This window comes from Neofelis nebulosa, chromosome X (genome assembly GCF_028018385.1).
Source record: "Neofelis nebulosa isolate mNeoNeb1 chromosome X, mNeoNeb1.pri, whole genome shotgun sequence".
NCBI classification, from domain to species: Eukaryota; Metazoa; Chordata; class Mammalia; order Carnivora; family Felidae; genus Neofelis; species Neofelis nebulosa.
In genome coordinates, this window is record NC_080800.1 from 10,044,993 (window position 1) to 10,055,941 (window position 10,949).

General features: G+C 44.0%; 1 pseudogene; it reads right to left on the reverse strand.

Annotated features, from left to right (window-relative positions):
• Positions 1 to 8,182: 8,182 nt before the first annotated feature.
• Positions 8,183 to 9,152, reverse strand: LOC131502370 (small ribosomal subunit protein eS6-like; annotated as a pseudogene).
• Between the last annotated feature and the right edge of the window lie 1,797 nt (positions 9,153 to 10,949).

Consider the following 10,949-nt stretch of genomic DNA (forward strand, 5'->3'; position numbering starts at 1 on the left):
ATGAGGTATTTTTAAACCTCGGCAGTCACGTGGGGCAGATTTACAGGAAGAACAGATTTACAGAGCTTGCGTGGATTTTTCTCGTCAAAATTGTGCTACAAACTGGTGCCACCGGGTCATTTGCAGATTCAGGCCACTGGTTTATGGCTTCACCCCGGGAGTGGACTGGGCAGTCAGGCCCCCCCCCCCCCCCGGGCAGCTCTCAAGGTGCACGTTCTTTCTGTTGAACGTTCTGTCCACTCTTCTGGCAGCCAGATGGTTCATTGCCCTTCCTTAAGCGCAGGCACATTCGCAGAAAACGTGTGAGGAAGGGCCCTGGAGAGCCGAGCCTCTGCTGAGCCCATGCTGTCCAGAAGTTGGGATTGTTGCAAGCCTTTTCAGCCACACAAAACCCTGGGTTTCTTCATTAACATATCAGAGGTGGCGCAGTGGTGGGAACTGACAGGGGCAACAAAGGACAGGGCTGGGTGGCATTATCTCATTGGTGCTTACGGAAGCAGAAAAAAAACGATCATCGGGCCGGGGCTGCAGTGCTGGACAGATGCTGACATCTTTTCTTGGGTGACCAATGTCTCCGCGGCCCCCCCTCCCTCCACCTGCTCCGTACTCAACATTGCCCTTCCCCCTCCGAAGGCGCAGTTCCCAGATCCTGTACAAGGAAGAGCCGCGTCCCAATCCAAACCTCTCTCTGGCTGAAATGAAGACTTCTTTGGTTCGAAATGTCAGTAGCGCTGAGGCTGAGAAGCTCTGCTCTGTGGCCTTCTTTGTGAATACACTTTACAAATTCTTATCAAGACTAATTGCTCCTGACAAATGGGCACCTTGAGGGGCTTGCGTTCCCATGCTCGCTGTATGAATTTAGAATATGGAACCGTTTTTGACAAAGAAACAGGACCTACATGATGATTTCTCATCTTTGGCTGTATCATTGGAAGATTTCATCGAAGCAGTGGGTGTAAAATTTTAGAAAATTGAGCACAGAGGGGTGAAAATTTTCCTTTATGCTCAGCTGAGTCTTAAATATACTCCAAATGGCATGAAATCTGATTAAAGAATCCTTCCTCCTCACTTGGAAATATTTATAACCTCTTAGAATATGACACATTGGGGTAAAATACACATTGTTCAAATGTGTATGCATATTATATATATATGTATAAAATTAAATTTTTATTTAAAAATCACACGTTGTAGTAGGTTTGTGTTATTTAATATCATGTTTTCCCGGATCAAAATTTTTTTCAGTTCAATATTTACGAATCAGAATATCAGTAATCTCATATATACATATATACATATGCATGTATAAATAGATATAGATGTGTAGAAAAACATACACAGTCGACCCTTGAACAATGTGGCTGTTGGGGCGCTGACCCCGACACAGTCAAAAATCTCTGGTATAACTTTGGGCTCCCCCAAAACTTTACTAATAGCCTACTGTTGACCAGAAGCCTTGCTGATGACATAAACTGTCGATTAATACGTATGTTGTATACGCGTGGCATACTGTATTCCAGCAATAAAGCAAGCTGGAGAAAAGACGATGTGATTCAGAAAATCATAAGGAAGAGAAAATACATTTAGAGTAGTATACTGTTTTTGTTGAAAAAAAAAATCCACGTATAAGTAGACTCAGTTCAAACCTGTGCTGTTCAAGGGCCAACTGTGTTGTTTTCCTTGGATACGGGTTTTTCTATCCAAGTAGCTTACCTGTTGACCAAACCACTCCAGATCCAAAGCTCTAAGGACTGTTGATCACTGGTTATTGTATACATCGGTATACAACTTAGCTAACTGCCTTCTTCCTAGATTTTAGCTGCCAGAAAAAAAATTACAGATGATTATAATGCACTTTAGAAAGAAGAACATAAAATGGAGACCAAAGGGAATCGCTTTAATCCACTTCCAATTATCTTAATCCTATCGTCTGGCACAATAGATAGTTTTGTTCCCCTCAAACTTCCCAATTACAATTATGCTCTGGTTTGCAAAGCGGTCAGGCCTGAGACACCTCCAGAATCAGAGCATGCTCTGTGGTGAAGATATTTCTTATGTCACCGTTTGTAAAAACAGTTTTACCTTCTGTAAAACACCGTGGTTCATATGAGAGTCAACGGAGCCTTAAAAGCATATTCATTTCTTAGGCTCCACTCAGACCGATTGAATTAAAATAACTCATGGTCCGTGAGTTCGAGCCCCGCGTCGGGCTCTGTGCTGACAGCTCAGAGCCCGGAGCCTGCTTCAGATTCTGTGTCTCCCTCTCTCTCTGACCCTCTCCCATTCATGCTCTGTCTCTCTCTGTCTCCAAAATAAATAAACATTAAAAAAAAAATTAAAAAAAAAAATAAGATTTAAAAAAAATGCTAGAATCGAGGCACTATTCTTAATTCTGGCTCTTTCTCTGACTAGCAATGGGTGAGCTCCGTCAAGTCCCCTCATTCTGCCCAGCCTCAGTTTACTCACCTGTAAAATGAGAGGGCCTGGTTATGTGATTTCTACTGTTTCATTTAATTGAGAAAGAAAAATGACTATGAGTGATGATTATGAATTTAGAAAAAATATTAACAATTTAACATTGTATATGTTTTTTACATTTATAAAGCATTATCTGGCAAAATAATATAGAGTTTTTAAAGGAATTTGGAGCAATTTATAAGAAACACATTTCATCAGAAAAATGGGCCTAGTGTTTTGGCTATATGATATTTCTACAGCTAAATATATCTTAGACTGGAGATCAGCAAATTTTCCTGTAAAGGAACAGATAGTAAATATTTTAGGCTTTGAGGGGCAGGCTACAGAAAATTTCTGTTACGCCATCTTTTCTGTGTAGTCATTTCAACACGTCATAAACAGGTGTTGGGCAAGATTTGCTGATCCTTGTTTTAAACAATAAAATTTATATTTCCACGAAAACAAAATCGCTTGCTTTATAACAACAACAACAACAACAACAACAGCAAAAACCTACTAGACGCTATTGTTGCATGTTGTTACACGGAGATTGAATTTAGACAAAAAAGAAGCCTGCTGAAGTTGTTACCCGATGCCTGCGGGGGACAACCATCCATGTGACGGCTGACCAACCTGTCCTGGTTTGCCTGGGACTCGCCCAGTTGTCGCCCTGAGGTTCTAAGACCCTGGCGCCCAGGATGGCTGGTCACCATTCACGTAAGACTCTCAGACAGATTTCTTTCATGGGAAATCCGGGATCCAGTTGAAAGGCAAAAAACTTGAAATGGAAATGCTTTCGGGAGCTTTCGCACATACACAATAGGCAAAGACCCCCGCTGGAAAACTTTAAAAGGAAAAATTACAAGAGAATATTTCATAGCCCTTTTTTGGATTAAGCTCAGGCAAGCCTAAATCTGCCTTCCGGTTAAGAGTCCCAACCCAACAGATGAGAAAAAGGCTTATTCACAGGCGTGGCAGGTGGTTTTTCGTACAAGTTTATACATCCTCTGGATATGATAAATGCCGGATGTTAGGATGAAACACAGCCCAACCTTATTACTCAAAAGCGACGGAGTTTATAATTACTTCCTGGGTCACTGTGAAGAGAACACATGACTTGGAACGAGCCGTGAGCCTATAAATAAAAAAAAAAAAAAAAATGACTAATCAGGACTGCTCTGGAAACAGCCAGGAATAAAAAGAGAGAACAATCTTGTCAGCACGCTTGTGCATCATTATCATTCATTAAAATCTTTATAGGACTGCAAACTCAAAACTCAAAAGGCTATTTTCTCTTAGGAACTGGCCTCGAGAGGAGGTACCCCACTCGAGGGTTTTCCATTTGTACTTTATAAAACCAGGAACCCTTGTTAAAACATAAATATTAAAAAGCAGATCTAATAGCTTAAAAGAGGACGTCATTGAGTAAAACAAAAGCAAGGAGATAATCTGGAATCTTCTGCAATTTTTTTTTTTCATTGTTACCAATTTGTTCCAGTTCTAATCCTGTTTGGAGCTGTGCTCGTATCTTTAGGACTCATCCTACTCGGGTCCTAAAAGCACCTTTTCTTCTGGGCGTCAAAAGCTCTTGCGTCTTTTGAAACCACGGCTATGGGCACTTCTCTTTGGAATCTACTTCGGCAGAATCAGGGCCGCTGGGGAATAATCACGCCTTTCTCTATGTGGATCTACCTACCCCTTCCGTGGTATGAGGTCAAGGGGAAAGAGGGAAGACCCATTTCGGTAGTGGCTCGATATCTCGATTCTACAAGAAACCCGGCAATGAGTGTCTTTCCCTAAGTGGAAACTTTCCTTTGTTGTAAGGAGAGGAGGCGGGGGGGGGGGGCATTAGAGCCCCAAACCGGGAGAGTTCAGAATGGTTCAGGGGATCCTAAGTGAGGAAACAATGACCAGGGTCCATTTGGGCGCACCGAGGATGGCCATGGAAGGTCTGAGCAGTGGCAGTTGAAGGCAGCGTTAAAGTATTGCTTCCCCCAACTCTCTCCCAAGGTATATAAATGTGTATTCGACTCCAAATCCATGGGGCGGGCGCCTGGGTGGCTTGGTTGGTTGAGCGTCCGACTTCGGCTCAGGTCATGATCTCACGGTTCGGGAGTTCAAGCCCCACGTCGGGCTCTGGGCTGACAGCTCAGAGCCTGGAGCCTGCTTCGGATTCTCTCTTCCTTTCTCTCTGCCCCTCCCCCGCTCACACTCTGCCTCTATGTCAAAAATAAAGAAACATAAAAAAAAAAAAACACAAATACAAAGCGTGACGTGTGTACAATGGCCCAACTGTTCCTGTCCCCACCCCCACCCCCGTGCCTTCCGCTGCCCCCCTGGGTCCAATCCCTGGATTCAGTATTTTTCACAGGAGGGTGCATTCCGTGGCCCCCTGCTACTCTCTGTTAGCAGGGTCCATCCCCCTGCGCTGGGCTCCCAGGTCATGCGGGACCACAGGCCCTCTTTTTTGTATGGTCTCCTTAGACTAGTTATTAAGCCGTAGTCTCTCGGCGCGAGCTCTGCTTTCTTTTTTTTTCCTTTTTATACGTTCACTTATCTACTTTGAGAGAGAGAGCTCACGGGAGGGACAGAGAGAGAGGGAGAGAAAGAGAGAGAACCCCAAGCAGGCTGGGCACTGTCACAGCACGGAGCCGACACGGGGCTTAAAGTCACGAACCGTGAGATCACGACCTGAGCCCGAATCAGAGGTCGGCCACTTAACCGACTGAGCCACCCAGGCGCCCTGCAAGCCCTGCTTTCTGTACTCTGCCCTCTGGGGCTGGGGCTGGGACTCTGCGAACCCCACTGCCCCTTTGCCACCTGTCTCATGGCTTGGCCAATCCAGGGAGGGGTGCCGGCTCGAGGGAGACGCACGAAGGACGGAGGACGGGCCTCTGCTCACAGATTTGGGGTTCTGAGAGCCCCAACTTCTACTTGTTCCCACGGGCCTAGGAGTGACCACTGCTTCGAGCAGCAGTGACGACTTCTGTGACACGGCGGTCTTCCTTCCGTGACTTCCCAGTCCGCCAATATCTACCTAACTGACTATATGAAATTCTCTCTGTTCAAATAACTGGTGTATTTCCTCCTTATTTAGTGGCTTCTTTTTTTTTTTTTTTAAGTGATTTTATTTACTTATTTTTTTAGTGATCTCTACACCCAACGGGGGACTTGAACTCGCGATCCCGAGATCAAGAGTCATCTGTTCTTCAGACTGAGCCGGCCAGGCTCCCCTTTTACTTGCATCTTGGCAAAGACTCTTCTCTGTCGGCTTCTAAGGTTCTGATTCCTCAAACACGGCACACGTCAGTAGAAGGGAGCCTGGAAACGTCCCTTCCAACTTATCCGGGGCTTACTGTCCCCTCACTGGGGTCTCTGGGCTTATATAAAGTGGTCCCCAAAGGGGGCTCCTCCTTGTCAGATCTGTTTTACCCCCCACCCCCACCCCCTGCACCATATACACATCCTTATTGCAGCTTTGTACCCACTGTGCGGATTGGCCACACACGGAGGGTTCTATCTTTACTCAGAAAAAAATCAGCCTGCCTGCTAGGGAACCACAGCAAACAGCCTGGATTCTAGGGCATTCTTATCATTGATTCCATCCTTAGCAGAACGTCCTGTATCTAATTCAGGGTCAGTCTGCTTTCCATTCTATTTGGGAGAGCTGGCCCCTCCCCAGAAGGCCACGTACTAGGTGATCAGAGGGTTTCTGGAAAAGCCCTAAGACGCCTCATTTTAGGTCCATGAGTCACTTCCTAGATACACTTAAAGTCTATAAAATGGGCCTTAAAAATTACCTGCAATCTATTCCAACCTTTCATTTTTAAGAAGGATCTATACAGTCTATATTTTTTAATGACAATTTGGGGAAATAAAAAAAAATTGTTTGACTAGATAATACAAAGAATACTAATGTTCCTTTGCCTGATGCTGGTAAAGCAGGCAAGGTGTTCAAAGGAAATCTTATAAAATACATTTAGATTTCATTTTGATCTTTAAAACAATTTTTTTATGTTTATTTTTGAGAGAGAGAGAGAGGAGAGAGAGAGAGAGAGAGAGCGCATGAACGGGGAGGGGGCAAAGAGACAGGGAGACACAGAATCCGAAGCCGGCTCCGGGCTCTGAGCTGTCCACACAGAGCATGGCGTGGGGCTCGAACCCATGAACCACAAGATCATGACCTGAGCTGAAGTTAGAGGTTTAACAGACTGAACCACCCAGGCGCCCCAGATTTCATTTGGATCTTCAAGCCACGCATGAGGCTACGATCGCCACAGATGCCAGGTTTGGGAACATGTAGATTTTATGGAACAGCACTAAAGCAATTTTCCTGTGATTATTCATCAGCTGCCATTCCTGAAAATTGTAATTGCAGTGAAATAGAATGTTCTCAAATCATGATGAGGGGAGGCAATGTTCTGTGATCTGGAGCATGCAATGCCAGCGAGAAATGCAGCATATAATCTGAATATCTTGAATATAAAATGAAAATATTGCTAGGGCGCATGAGGCCAACATTCTTCAGTTATTCAAAAACAGTTTACAATATTTTGGTCTTTTGAACACCAATGGTCACATTCTGATGGGATCCCATGTAATCTTCCGCGTGTTCTAGTTTGCATATTTGATTATGACATTCCCACCACTATGGAAACAATCATGCTTATGTGCATTTAAAAAACACTCTTAACAATGAACTCTTTCTTTTCCCCATAAATGCACAACAACAGCCCAAGCTGAAAAACAGGGATGGGTCTCTGTGTGATGTTTGAATGTCTTCGTTCCATTCACAGCGTTAGTGCTACGGTTATCTGTTAGTTTGGTATTGTTACGTGACAAACGACCCCAAACCATAGTAGTTGAAGCCAGCCAACATTTATTATGTCACCACTTCTGGGGAGCAGGAATTCAACAGCATCTCAGCTGGGTGATGGCTCTCGGGCTCTTTTGGGCTTGCAGTCAAGCTGTCGACCAGCAGCAGTCACCTGAGCATGTGAGCGGGGCTGGAAGAACCAACTTGCAGGCTCCCCCACGGGGTTATTGGCATGCCCCTGTTCCAGTGGGCTGATGGCTTCAGGTCCTCCACAGGACTAACCAAAACACAACAGTTTGTTTCCCTTAGAACAAGCCATCTTTGAGACCCTTCTTGCCATTCTTTTGGGTATATACCCAGAAGTGGAATCATCGTACTCTGTCATGGGGGTCCCACCATCTTACAATCTCGTCAACAGTACACCAGGGTCTCAATCACTCACATTTTCACCAATACTTGTTTTCTTTTTTCTATTCTATTCTTTCCTTTCCTTTCCTTTCCTTTCCTTTCTTTCCTTTCCTTCCTTTCCTTCAGCCATCGTAATGGGTATGAGGCAGTTGTATCTCATTGGGGTTGTTGATGTGCATTTCTCTAATGATGAGTGACGTTGAGCATCTTTTCATACACTTGTTGGCCATTTGTAGAAATATCTGTTCCAGAATTTTGGCCGTTTTTAAATCATGTTATTTGTGAGTTGTTATTGAGTTGTAGGGGTTCTGTGCTCTAATTATTCACCCTTTATCAGGTAGATGATCTACAAAGATTTTCTCCCATCCCATGGGTTGCGTTCTTAGGTATTTTTGTTAACTTTTGAGTTAGTTTTTTTTGATGATGTCCTTTGATACACAAACTTTGTATTTGTTTGCTTGTCGATGTCTGGTCTTATTTATTTGTTGCTCTTAGAAAATCTCATTTTTGACTGGACTCAGACCTGGAGGTAGTTCTTGAGAGACGAGGGGCGCCTGGGTGGTTCGGTCGGTTGAGCATTCGACATCAACTCAGGTCACAGGCTCACGGTTCGTGGGTTCGAGCCCCGTGTTGGGCCTGTGTGCTGACAGCTCAGAGCCTGGAGCCTGCTTCGGACTCTCACTCTGTCTCTCAAAAATGAATGAATGTTAAAAAACATTAAAAAAAAAAAAAAAGTTCCCAAGACTCAAAGGACAGTCTCCGTCTCTTGGCAATCTGTTCCTGGCGTTTTTCTTTGGCCTCCTTCATTCTCTTGGCCAAAAGTTTAGCGTGCTCTGCAGTCTCTTCCTTATTTTTCTTAGTATGCTGTTTCTTCAGAGTGATACGCCGACGTGTCTGTTGGAAGACACGTGGAGGAAAGAGATGCTGAATCTCGGGCGCTTTGGTTCTAGGTTTCTTCCCTTCTTTGTTTAGGGGCTTTTTCACAACGTATCGGCAGACACCATCTTCTTTAGAGAGACTGAAAAGTTTGCGGATTCCACTAGCTCTTTGGGGCCCCAGGCGACGACGCACGGTAGTACTAGTGAGTCCAAGAATATCCTTCTCCCCCGCTTTTTTTTTTTTTTTTTTCACAATGACCAAGTTGAGAACACTGAGATTGGCATCCCCAATGCATCCCCGGGGCAGATTTGTGCTTTCTTTCTCCAGTCCTCCTTGGTCTGGACTGGAGATGCCCCGACTCAGGTGCAGGCAGACACGGCCACGGGTCAAGACACCCTGCTTCATGGGGAAGCCTTATTTGTCATCGTCACCACTGATTCGGACCATGTAACCCTTCCATTTTTTACTCAGAGCATCCACAGCGACTTCTGTAGCCATATGCTTCTCACCAAAAGGTACGAAGTTTGCGTTCATCATTCACTCCAATGAGTTTCTGGCAACCGGTAGCTGGGAAGGAGATGTTCAGCTTCATCCTAAAGCTGCCTACCGCCTCCAAGGCGCCATGAGAAAGAGCAATACACAAAGTTTGACAGAATCCCATTTGTCCGTTATGACTTTTGTTTTCTGTACTTTGGTGTCATTTCCAAGCAATCATTGTCAAATCCAAAGTCACGAAGCTCTTCCTTTATGTTTTTGTCGGGGAGGAAGACGGTCCTCTGCCCTCCCAGGTCTTCTAGCTGGGCTTAGAATCAAATTGATATGAGACAGATTAACGGGAGAAGCTCAAATTTAATAGCATATGTACAGGGAGTCCACAGGAACAGGAGATTCCGAAGACAATGAGGCAACACGAAGCTCATATGAGCTAAGGAAAAACACGGGGGCCTGAGGACACGAAGGGAAGAAAGCTCATTAGCAAGAAGGTGAAAGATGTTTGGCAAAATAAGGTTGCCCTATTGTGCATATGAGTCTCTTAGGTAAAGGGGAGTCTGTTAATAGCTGTCTTCCTGGTACAGGCTCTCCTTTCCAAGGGCAGCGTGGGCAGTTATGGGGGAGGCAGAGAGCTTTTCCTGCGTCTGCTGGGTTTCGATTACTTTTAAGTCAAAATAATCTTTAGGCCAAAGTGGCACATTTTGATGAGTGGCATCTCATCCTGTACCCCCTTAGTTAATTTTTGTATATGGTATAAGAGAAAGGTTCATTTTCCCTCTTTTGCATGTGGATATCCAGTTTTGCCAACATTATTAGTTGAAAAGACTAGCCTTTCCCCATCAAATGGTCTTGGACCTATGTGGAAGACCATTTGACCATACAGATGAGGGTTTATCTGGGGGGCTCTCTATCCTCTTCCATTGGTCTACAAGTCTGTCTTTATGCCAGTACCACCCTGTTTTGATTACGATAGCTTTAAAATATGGTTTGAAATCACCAAGTGTGGGACCTCCAACTTTATTCAGCTTTTTCAAGATTGTTTGGACTATGTGGGGTCCCTTGAGATGTCACATGAATTTTAGGATGGATATTTTTTTTTCTGCAAAAAGTACAATTGGGATTTTGATAGGGCTTGTATTGAATTTGTAGATCGCTTTTCAATCGTATTGATATCTTAATAATATTAAGTTTTCCGATCCATGAGCACAGATGTCTTTCCATTTATTTAAGTCTTTAATTTCTTTCAGCAATGTTTTGTAGCTTTCATCGTATAAATCTTTCACCTCCTTGGTTAAGTTTATTCCTAAGTATTGTTTTTGATGCTATTGTAAATATTTTAAAATTTTCTTTTCAGATTGCTCATTGTCAGTGCATAGAAACACAGTTGATCTTAGCACGTTCACTTTGTATCCTGCAACTTTGCTAAGTCATTTATTAGTTCTAACACTGTTTATGGGGATCTTTTTAGTTTTCCTGTATAAGCTCATGTCCTCGGCAAACTCCTTCCTGTCCAATTTGAATGCCTTTTCTTTCTTTCTCTTACCTGATCTCTCTGGTTGGGACTTCCAATATTATGTTGAATAGAAGTGGCAAGAGCGGGCATTCTTCTCTTGTTCATGATCTTAGGGGAAATTTTTTGTCTTTTACTACCGAGTAGGATGTTAGCTATGGGATTTTCTTTTCTTTTTTAATTTTTTTTAATGTTTATTTATTTTTGAGAGAGAGAGCATAGGGGAGGGGCAGAAAGAGAGGGAGACACAGAGTCCAAAGCAGGCTCCAGGCTCTGACTGTCAGCACAGAGCCTGACACGGGGCTCGAACCCACAAACTGTGAGATCAGGACCTGAGCCGAAGTCGGACACTTAACTGACTGAGCCCTCCAGGGGCCCAGCTATGGG